General features: G+C 43.2%; 1 pseudogene; it reads left to right on the top strand.

Annotated features, from left to right (window-relative positions):
- The first annotated feature begins 7750 nt into the window (after positions 1-7750).
- Positions 7751-9704, top strand: LOC148758257 (testis-specific Y-encoded-like protein 4; annotated as a pseudogene).
- Positions 9705-10520: the final 816 nt, after the last annotated feature.

The following is a 10520-nucleotide window of genomic DNA, read 5'->3' as shown; positions in this document are numbered from 1 at the left end:
AATCACATGCAATTCCAACAAGAGGCAACACCTACCACCAATACATGTCAGAAATGCCAGTCCTCCCGATGGGGACACACAGATGTAAACAGTGCAGAGAGAGCATTGTCACCATCAGACTGGCAGGGTCCTGGTCTGGTGGTGACCAGCCCTAGGGACACGGTGAGCAAGCAGAGGTCCCAGCAGACCCCTGAACAGAAGTGGGAAATGCCCCTCCTCTGGAAGGACAGGACACAGGACCCATCCCAGGTCCGCAGGGGCTCCCCTCCCCCAGCAGTGCTCACCCTAGGATGTGACCCACAGACAGGCTTGCGCAATGTTTCAAAGACGTTTTACAAGATGTATTTACAAGGCATTCCTCACAGCACTGGTTCAAACAGCAGGAAACTGGAACGAACACTAATATCCACGGAGAGGGGATGGGATCTACTCATCCTGGTCCATATGGACAAATAACACTCAGCAGCCGCTAACGTCAGTGCCTGGTGTCCAGGTGCAGGCAGGGTCTTTGGGGTTCTCTGACGTGAGACACGCATGGACCCACCATGTGCATCTGGGATCTAGTGTCTGAGACCACATAGGCCATTTCTGATTTCCATCACCGAGCTGAAGGGGACATCTGCATCCACGAATCTGACTTTAGAACAGATCCCTGGAAGTACAGATTCTTGGTCATGATGTAAACACAATGCTAAGGTGTAGGACACAGTTTCCTACATCCCAGATCTCCTTGCCCATTTTGAGCTTTTTTGGGGAAACAGGGTGCTGAGACCCTGGGGCTGAGACCTTAGGGGCAGAGGGAAGACGTGCTGGGAGTGGGGTTAATGAAGGTACCTGGAAGTGACCACCTAGCTGGAAGTCTGCACCCCCACCTGCCCTGCCCCTGCCGCACCCCATCATAACTCACCTGATCAGCCTGACCCTGCCATCCAGCACAGGAGAAGGGCGGCCTGGACACCCGCACCTGCTCCCTCTCCCTCCGAGCACAGGACCCTTCTCCTAAGTCAGGAAAGCACATCTAGGGCTGCTCAGTGTGTCATGGGGACCACCCTGAACTGGCTGCATCCAGGTGAAGTTCTCAGTTTCAAGGGCAGGATGCACTTGAGCTTGTGTGAGCAGAAGCCTTTGTGAAACACAGAGGGGCTCAGAGAAGCTGCTGGGAGGTCAGAGCACGAGACTGGCGGCTTTGGAGATGAGACAAAGTGCCAACCACATCTAAGGATCCAGCGGGAGTAACCCCACCCCCATGCCAGAGGCCAGCCCACACAGCTGGCACATGCAGCTGCGGTGAGGGGCTCTGTCTGTGGGCTCCATGGAGACGGACCTCATCTCCCTCCAAGTCAGGCCAGAACTTCACTTGGTCTGAGGCGTCAGGTGAGGCCATGGTCAGCGACAACATGTCACTTGTCTACACAGATCTGTAAACCCTCACCACACACACACACTCCCACCAAGCAGAGAACATGGTTCCTCCGTGGGGAAACTTGCCAGGCTCTCTCCCTGGAGGAGGAAGAGAACAGCCTCTGATTGTAGGGGAAGCAGGAGATGGAGAGAAGGAAGGAATTTGGGAATGGTTGCCTTGGGCTGAGGGTGGTGACTTTTTTTCAGTGACAGTACGCATGTAATATTATATCAATTTCAGGTGTACCGTGTGGTGGTTAGACATTTATATAACTTATGAGGTAATCCCTCAATACATCTAGAACCCACCTGACACCATATATAGTTTTTACAATATTATTGACTATATTCCCTGTGCTGTACTTTATATCCCCATGACTATTTTGTAACTACAATTTGAACTTCTTAGTCCCTTTACCTTTTTCCCCAGACCTCCAACCTTGCTCCCATCTGACAACCATCAGTTTGGTCCCTGTATCTATGAACCTGTTCCTGTTTTGTTTCTTCATGTTTTTGTTTTTTGGATTCCACATACAAGTGAGATCATATGGTATTTGTCTTTCTCAGCCTGACTTATTTCACTTAGCATAATATACTCTAGGTCCATCCATGTTGTTACAAATGGTAAGATTTCATTCTTTTTCATGTGTTTGTAATACTCCATTGTATATATGTACCACATCTTTATCCAATCATCTATCAATGGACCCTTAGGTTGCCTTGATATCTTGGCTATTGCAAGCAGTGTTGCAATGAACATAAGGGTGCATATATTTTTTCAAATTTTTGTTTTGGATTTCTTCAAATAAATACCCGGAAGTGGAATTGCTGGGTCATATGATAGTTCTATTTTTTAATTTTTGAGGAACCTCCATACTATTTTCCATGGTGGCTGCACAAATTTGCAACCCCAACAACAGTGCAACAGTACACGAGTGTTCCCTTTTATCTCCACATCCTCACCAACACCTATCGTTTGTTGATTTATTTGATGATGGTCATCCTAACAGGTGTGAAGTGATATCTCATTGTGGATTTTATTTGTATTTCCCTGATGATTAGTGACGTTGAGCCTCTTTTCATATGTCCATTGGCTATCTGTATGTACTCTTTGGACAAAAGTCTATTTAGGTTCTCTGCCCATTTTTAACCAGATTGTTTGTGTTTGTTTGGCTTTTTTGGCATTAAATTGTATGTGTTCCTTATATATTTTGGATGTTAACCTGTTATCGGATATGTCACTTGAGAATACCTTCTCCCATTCTATTTTGTTGAATATTTTCTCCCATTTTATTTTGTTGATGGTTTCCTTTGCTGTGCAAAAACTTTTGAGTTAAACATAGTCCCATTTGTTTATTTTTCTTTTGCTTCCCTTGCCTGAGGAGACTAATCCAAAAAAAAGATTGCTAAGATCAATGTCAGGCAGTGTATTACTTATGTATTTTTCTAGGAATTTTATGGTTTTAGGTCTTACATTTAAGTCTTTAATCCATTTTTAGTTTATTCCCGCATGTGGTGTAAGAAAGTGGTCTAGTGTCATTGCTTTGCACATATCTGTCCAGTGTTCCCAAAACCACTTAGTGAAGAGTCTGTCTTTACCCCATTGCATATTCTTGCCTCCTTTGTCATAGGTTAATTGACTGGATAGGCATGGGTTTATTTCTGGGCTCTCCATTCTGTTCCATTGATCTATGCATCTGTTTTTATGCCAGTACCGTGCTGTTTTGATGACTACAGGTAGTGTGATACCTCGATGTTGCCTTACAGTTGCCAAACCGTTTGTTCTCCCCGCGCTTTTCCCAGGATTTCACAAGGGAGTGCCTCAGCAAACTGAGGCCCGTAGGAGATATATTGGGAAAGCTCCTTTGAGGGGACGTCTCAGCAAACTGAGACCCGATGGAATTATATCGCTCCCTCCCCTTCAATGGATTCCTTGGAGATGTGTGTGTGTGAAGGCAAAGTACAAGCTGGAACACAATGGGAACGTTCAGAAAGACAGCCAGCAGGCTACTAACACACAGATATTGAGATTAACCATCTTTTACCTCTTTAGAAGTTTACCAATAAAAACTACGTGTTGGCCTGATTAGGCGGTCAGTGCCTGAGGCTGATTCCCTTGGCACCGCAGTTTGCATTGTATTCGTGGCTACTGTCTTTTCTTAACTCTGCGCTGCCCTTCTCTCTCCCCACAGCCCTCTCCTGCTTCCGACACCTCCACCTTTGTTCTTCTTTCTCAAGATTGCTTTGACTATTCATGGTCTTTTGTCATGCCATATAAATTTTAGGGTTAGTAGTTCTAGTTCTGTGAGAAATGTCATTGGTATTTGGTAGAGATTGCATTGAATCTGTAGACTGCTTTGGATAGTGTGGACATTTTAATAATGTTAAATTTTATTCAGGAGCACGGTCTATGCTTTCATTTGTATCTTCTTAAGTTTCTTAGTCAATGTCTTATAATTTTCTGAGTACAGGTCTTTCACCTCTTTGGTTAAACTTCTTCCTAGGTGTTTTTAAATGGAATTGTAAATGAGACTGTTTTCTTAATTTCTCTTTCAGATAATTTATTATTTGTGTATAAAAATGCAACTGATTTCTGACTATTAATTTTGTATCCTGCCACATTACTGAATTCATTTATTAGTTATAACAGGTTTTTTTGTCAGATCAAATACTTCATGTTTCACTTTAATGATTCTGTTCCTACCACTTGTCTCTAAGACAAATACAATAATAGTCAATTGTACAGAAGGTCAGCTTCTAAAGCTATTGACTTTTCTAATAGGGATCGATTAACTAACAGTGTATAGTATTTCAATTTAAATCTTTCAAGTATTCAAATCGTTGCTTTATATATGTGTGGTATTTTTTAAATGGCTAAATTTGAAATGTATTATTTTTCTTCATAAATAGCAATGTTAAAATTAAAAATAATTGGCGACTTGGCATAGCGATATTTACAATAGCCTATAAGCATTATGACAAGACATTCCATTAACAATTCTACCAATGAGGAATTTAAGGTTACCCAGGTACCCTAACTAGTCAGTGGTGGAAATGAATTGGATGTTTCCTTTCCAGAGGTCATATTTTTAACATTAACCAACCACCCTCAAAATCAAAAGAAAGTACATTTAAGGAACTTAATGTAGCAGTTAAATAGTGCTTGATTTCTATTTGTCATACTTTGTGATTCTTTTTTTTTTTCAATTAAAGTTTATTGGGGTGACAATTGTTAGTAAAGTTACATAGATTTCAGGTGAACAATTCTGTATTACATCATCTATAAATCACACTGTGTGTTCATCACCCAGAGTCACTTCTCCTTCCCACCATATATTTGATCCCCTTTACCCTCACCTACCACCCCCTCTCCCCTTACCCTCTGGGTACCACTAAACTAATGTCTGTGTCTATGAGTTTTTGTTTCTCATTTGTTTCTCTTGTTCTTTCATTGATTTTGGTTTATATACTGCACATCAGTGAAACCATATGGTTCTCTGCTTTTCTGTCTGACTTATTTTGCTTAGCATTATACTCTCAACATCCATCCATGTTGTCACAAATGTTCCTATTTCATCTTTTCTTACCGCTCAATAGTATTCCATTGTGTATATATACCACAACTTCTTTATCCATTCATCTATCAAAGGACATTTTGGTTGTTTCCATGTCTTGGCCACCATAAACAAAGCTGCAATGAACAGTGCAGCACACGTGTCTTTATGGATAAATGTTTTCAGATTTTTTGGGTAGGGGAAGGATAGTTGGGTCATATGGCAATTTTATTCGTAGTTTTTTGAGGAACCTCCACACTGCCTTCCATAGCGGCTGCACCAATCTGCATTCCCACCAACAGTGTATGAGGGTTCCTTTTTCTCCACAGCCTCTCCAACCCTTGTTATTATTTGTCTTGTTGACGATAGCCATTCTAACTGGGGTGAGGTGACATCTCATTGTGGTTTTAATTTGTATTTCTCTGATGATTAGTGATGTTGAGCATTTTTTCATATGTCTATTTGCCATTTGTATGTCCTCTTTGAAGAAATGTTTCTTCAGGTCCTCTGCCCATTTTTCAGTTGGGTTGTTCATTTTTTTGTTGTTGAGTTGCATGAGTTCATTGTATATTTTGGATATTAGCCCCTTATTGGAGACACTGTTTGCAAAAATCTTCTCCCATTCTGTTGGTTGCCTCTTTATTTTGTCAATGGTTTCTTTTGCTGTGCAGATGCTTCTAAGTTTGATACAGTCCCATTCATTTATTTTAGCTTTTACTTCCCTTGCCTTTGGAGTCAAATTCATGAAATGCTCTTTGAAAGCACGGTCCATAAGTTTAGTACCTATGTTTTCTTCTATAGTTTATTGTTTCAGGTCGTATGCTTAAGTCTTTGATCCATTTTGGATTAATTTTGGTACATGGTGACAGATAGCAGTCCAGTTTCATTCTTTTGCATGTGGCTTTCCAATACTCCCAGCACTATTTATTGGAGAGGCTGTTTTTTCTCCATTGTATGTTTTTTGCTTCTTTGTCAAAAATTGTCTGTCCATATTTTTGTGGTTTTATTTCTGGGTTCTCAGTTCTATTCCATTGGTCTATGTGTCTGTTGTTTTCTGCCAATACCATGCTGTTTTGATTATTTTTGCCCTGTAGTACAAGTTAAAGGCAGGGAGTGTGATACCTCCAGCACTGTTGTTTTTCTTAAGATTGCTTTGGCTGTTAGGGATCTTTTGTGGTTCCAAAAAAATCTGATGATTTCTTGTTCTATTTTTTTTTAAAATGCCACTGGGATTTTGATGGGGATTGCATAAAATCTGTATATTGCTTTGGGTAATATGGCCATTTTAACTATGTTGATTCTTCCAATCCATGAGCATGAAATGTCTTTCCATTTCTTTGTGTCTTCTTCAATTTTTTTTAAATGTCCTATTGTTTTCAGCATATAGGTCTTTCACATCCTTGCTTAAGTTTATTCCTAGGTATTTTATTCTTTTTGCTACAATTGCAAAAGGATTCTTTTTTATTTCATTTTCTGAGAATTCATTGTTAGTATATAGGAATGCGATGACTTTGGTACATTGATTTTGTAGCCAGCAACCTTACTGTATTCGTTGAATTTTTCTAATAGCTTTTTGGTGGAGTCTTTAGGGTTTTCTATATATAGTATTATGTCATCTGCAAAGAGTGACAATTTAACTTCTTCATTCCCAATTTGGATGCCTTTTATTTCTTTCTCTTGCCTTATTGCTGTGGCGAGGACTTCCAAAACTATGTTGAAAAGCAGAGGTGATAGGGAACAGCCCTGTCGTGTTCCTGAACGTAGAGCAAAAGTCTTCAGTTTTTCACCTTAATTATGAGATTAGCTGAGGGTTTGTCATATATGGCCTTTATTATGTTAAGGTAGTTTCCTTCTATACCTATTTTATGAAGTGTTTTAATCATAAATGGATGTTGTATCTTGTCAAATGCTTTTTCTGCGTCAATTGATATAATGGTATGATTTTTGTCCTTTATTTTGTTTAGGTGAGGTATCACATTGATGGATTTGCGTATGTTGAACCATCCTTGTGCCCCTAGGATAAACCCAGGGTTTCGAGTTGGGCACTTGAAGGTCATTGGTAGGGAATATTCTCCCGGTAACCCTCCCCTGCATCCCTGGCCCAGGGACAGTGCAGGAGGCCCATCTTCTCCAGGGGAGGTTGTGGGACTCCCTAGGGAGCTGCTCCTGCAGCTTGGACCCCACAGGCAGTATTAGCTCCAGGAGCCTCATGGGAGGCTGCCACCCCAGCCCCGTCCTAGCCCTCCTTCCTCAGGTGCCCTGACACAGCCTTTCAATCTCCCTGCACCCCTGTCCCTGCCATGGGCATCTAGCCAACCTGAGCTTCCAGCCAGCCTGGATGGGCCCGGGGAGGAAGGGGTGCTTTGGGCCCTTCCCTCCCCAGGGCACAGAGGGCCAGTCCTGGCACTGAGCCCTCAGGGTGGCACAGCCACCTGGTGGGCACTGCCAGCCTGGGAGGCCCCTGAAGAAGGAGATTTCTCTCTCTGAGGTTCTGATTTCATTCTCTGTGGCTCTATACACAGAAAAGAGACTGCTGGTGCATATGGATTTTCTATTTGTAGTTTGTTGAGGAACCTTCATACTGTTTCCCAGAATGGCTGTACCAATTTCCTCCGTTTCATACAGCCGTTGGCCATTTTTACGTCTTATTCAGAAAAATGTCTATTCAGATCCTTTGTCAATGTTTTAATCAGGTTGTTTGTTTCTTTGTTATTGAGCTGTTTTATTGGATATCTACCCTTTACCAGACATGTAGTTGGCATGTATCTGCTCCCAATCCACAGGCTAATGTTCTATTTGGTTGTTTCCTTTGCTGCACTGAAGCTTTTTAGTTGGTGGAATCCCACTTGTTTACTCTTGATTTTATCGTCTGAGCTTCCAGACACTGAAAGAAAAAAATCCCTTCATGATCTCCTTCATATGTGGAATCTAAAAGGACAAACACAGGAGCAGAGAGCAGAATGGTGGTTAACAGGGAATTTGCGGAGGTGGGGGAGGGGGAGATGTCGGTCAGAAGGGACAAAGTTGCAGTTTGCGGGATAAATAAGTCTAGAGAGCAAACATATAGCATTATGACTCTAGTTAATAATACTGCATTGAATACGAGAAATTTGTTCAGAGAGTAGATGTCAGATGCTCGCATCACAAAAAAACTGGGAACTATGAGGAGATATGTTAACTAGCTCGACTGTACTCATCATTTCATCATGTATATGTATATCAACACATTATGCTGTACACCTTAGATATTTAAATTTTTATTTAAAAATAAAATGAAATTTGTTGCAGTTCTATATATTAACAATGAACCGTGCAAAAAGGAAATTAAGAAAACAACCTCATTTACAATATCATCAAAACCAGTAAGACATGGCTTCTGCAGAGGACAAGGATCGCTCTCTCATTCTGCGGGTCTGACTTCTACCAAAACGAGTGGCCTGGATGAGGGCAACAACCTTCCTGTCTCTAAAACCTGTGGCCTTGTTACTCCTGACCGTGCTCCAGGACATCAGGACCTGAACCAGGGCCAGAGCAAGAAAACCGAGGAGACACATGTGATGGCAGTTTGGAAACTGCCTTGGAGGGAGGCCCATCTCAGGCCCACTGGGGCTGTGGCCCTGTGCTCTGCATTCAAGTTGCTGGGAGTTGCAGCTGTGCAATGACTAAAATGGGCCAGAAAGAGGCTACGGAGGGCCTGGAAGCAGCCTCTGCCTCTGCCTCAGTGGCAGCAGACAATAGACAGGAAATGGCTGTCAGCATAGAGAACTGAGCGGTCCTGCTGGGGAGAAATTTCTAGAAGCCTGTGGCGCAGGGGAGTTGGGGTCTCAAATGATGTCTGGGGCAAAGGCCAAGGAAGTGATGACAAAAAAGTGTGCCATCTCAGCGACACCAGAAAGGGAGGGAGTAGCAGAGGAGGTGGTGGAGGAAAAGAAGGCAACACAGAAGGAGAAAAAGGTGGTAGGAGTGAAACAGGAGACAGGTGCCAGGGGTCCGAAGATCAATAACTGCATGGACTCACTAGAGGCCATTGATCAGGAGCTGTCAAACATAAGTGCCCAGGTAGACAGGGCCTTCCTTCAGCTGGAGGGCAATTTGGCTGGATGCAAAGGCTCCATATGCAGTGTGGAAGTATCCAGAATATCCCAGGTTTTTGGGTCACTGCTTTTCGGAACCATCCCTAGCTGTCACCTATGACCAGTGGCCAAGATGAGGACATGATGAGGTACATCATCAATTTGGAAGTTGAGGAGCTTAAACACCCTAAAATAGGCTGCAAATTCAGGCTCATCTTTCAAAGCAACCTCTACTTCTGAAAAGAGGGGCTCATCAAGGAATATGTGCACAGATCCTCTGGCTGGATGGTGTCCCTTTCCATTCCAATCTGCTGGCACCAGGGCCAACACCCCCAGTCCCATAGCCACAGGAAACAGGAGGGGAACACCATCCTCAGTTTCTTCAACTGGTTCTTAGACCATAGTCTCCTAGAATTCAACAGGATTGCTGAGATTATGAAAGCAGAACTGTGGCTCAATCCCCTACAATATTACCTGATGGATGAAGGACCCCACAGAGGAATTTGAGATCCAGCAAGGCAACCAGTGGAGAGCCCCAGGTCCTTCAGGCTGCAGTCTGGCTAATTCCTGACCTGTGAGAAGCTCCTGCACAAGTTTCCTTACCACCTCCTCTTGGATTCTACGCTTAGACAACAGCATGCAATCTTCCATCTGCTTTCTCTTCGCACGGGATTATTTTTTTCTTTGGTTCTTCTAGGTCTTCAACCAGTTGCAAGATTGTTGCTTACATGCCTATGCTCTTCTTCCTCTGGGCCTTGGTACCGTTCTGCAAAGTGTTACATGTTCCAAGTGCATGGCTGTCCACTGCTTCAATGCCAAGCACATGATGCCATAGATATGCACTGACCCCTGTACGCTATGGTGAGCTGTCTGAGTGTCACTGCTGTAAGATGAAGCTGAAATAGATGATACCAGCCATGATCCCAAACTGGACATTCCAGGCTACCACTAACTGGTTCCCAGCTGCTTTCCTGGGCCTGTACCATCCAGCCTGCTGGTTACTTGGCAGAATAATCAGGTGGCTGATGGGTGGCTACTAGGCATGAATGAGGTAACAGATGACATGTGTTCTGTGTTATCATGTTGATCTCCTTAATGCCCTTGGTCACTCTGCATTGTGACCAGTTACTGGTGAGTATGAAAGCCTGTGCTGTGGCCCACCCAAACCTATTCTCAGTCTTTTGGATGAGCTTTGCACAGTCACCATGGCCTGGCTCCTCAGGAGCTATCCGTGGACTTAAGACCCCAGGCAGCATGCAGGAACCACTCCCTTCCCAAATGGTTACCCATAAACCCAATAGGTTTTTGGGAAGATTGGGCAGTCATATGTGACAGTGTCCAAAGCAAGGTTGGAATGGGGTCCTTTCCAACAGTTAGCCTTTCTGAGTCCTAGACAATAAACCATCCGGGGGCACCGAGGAAGATGTATTTCTGGTCTGTCTCTCTCCCTCCTCCTCCTTCCTTTGTCTCCTTGCCCCCCTTTCCCTTTCCC

This window comes from Rhinolophus sinicus, chromosome 5, assembly GCF_057876585.1.
Source record: "Rhinolophus sinicus isolate RSI-liver-muscle chromosome 5, RSI-T2T, whole genome shotgun sequence".
Classification (NCBI taxonomy): domain Eukaryota; kingdom Metazoa; phylum Chordata; class Mammalia; order Chiroptera; family Rhinolophidae; genus Rhinolophus; species Rhinolophus sinicus.
The sequence above is the reverse complement of the archived record's forward strand: the minus strand, read 5'-3'. Positions and strand labels throughout refer to the sequence as shown.